Source organism: Octopus bimaculoides, chromosome 17 (assembly GCF_001194135.2).
Source record: "Octopus bimaculoides isolate UCB-OBI-ISO-001 chromosome 17, ASM119413v2, whole genome shotgun sequence".
NCBI classification, from domain to species: domain Eukaryota; kingdom Metazoa; phylum Mollusca; class Cephalopoda; order Octopoda; family Octopodidae; genus Octopus; species Octopus bimaculoides.
The window spans coordinates 33,589,711-33,590,773 of NC_068997.1; the positions used below are offsets into that span (position 1 = coordinate 33,589,711).

The 1,063-nt window shown below is 38.0% G+C and overlaps 1 protein-coding gene across 1 annotated transcript in view; it reads left to right on the forward strand.

Annotated features, from left to right (window-relative positions):
• LOC128249718 (uncharacterized) overlaps nucleotides 1-1,063 on the forward strand; it is a 21,579-nt gene that overhangs the window by 19,449 nt on the left and 1,067 nt on the right. The window lies entirely within an intron of this gene.

The following is a 1,063-nucleotide window of genomic DNA, read 5'->3' on the forward strand; positions in this document are numbered from 1 at the left end:
GTAAAATACACCATTTTGAGCATGGCCGTTGCTAGTACCGCCTGACTGGCCTTCGTGCTGGTGGCACGTAAAAGCACCCACTACACTCTCGGAGTGGTTGGCGTTAGGAAGGGCATCCAGCTGTAGAAATTCTGCCAAATCAGATTGGAGCCTGGTGTAGCCATCTGGTTTCACCAGTCCTCAGTCAAATTGTCCAACCCATGCTAGCATGGAAAGCGGACGTTAAACGATGATGATGTTGATAATGATATATATATATATATATATATATATATATATATATATATATATATGAGTGTGTATACACCCACAACCTATCTACTACGTATGTATGTATATCATTTCTAAACATCTACATAGATATGTAGGCATTGCTGTATTTGCTCACAAAATGCATGTGACATACAAAAATGTGTGAAATGTACACAAAGCATGTAAATGCATATGGCATGCTTATATGAATTAATAAATGTAAATTATGTACAAGTTTATTTCTAGAAGTTTTGGAACTGTTTTTTAGGAAAAACCATTCCAACTGTCTTAGATTATTGTAATTTCAGTATATCATTACTATACATTTAATAAGCTGACCTGCCAACTTTTGTTATTCCAAATTGAAGGAGACAGTTGCAACAATACTTTAAACACACCCTACTAAACACTACTTGTCTTAGCTGACTAGTTTGCAGAATTCAATCATGATGTGAAGATAATTTGGAAGAAACTTCAGACTCCTTATGGCATTAACTTGTATGAGCTCTCTTTTACTTGTTTCAGTCATTTATGACTGCGGCCATGCTGGAGCACTGCCTTTAGTCGAGAAAATCGACCCCAGGACTTATTCTTTAGAAGCCTAGTACTCATTCTATCGGTCACTTTTTGCCGAACCGCTAAGTTACGGGGACGTAAACACACCAGCATCAGTTGTCAAGCGATGGTGGGGGGACAAACACAGACACACAAACATATATATATATATATATACATACACATTTACGACAGGCTTCTTTCAGTTTCCGTCTACCAAATCCACTCACAAGGCTTTGGTTGGCCCGAGGCTATA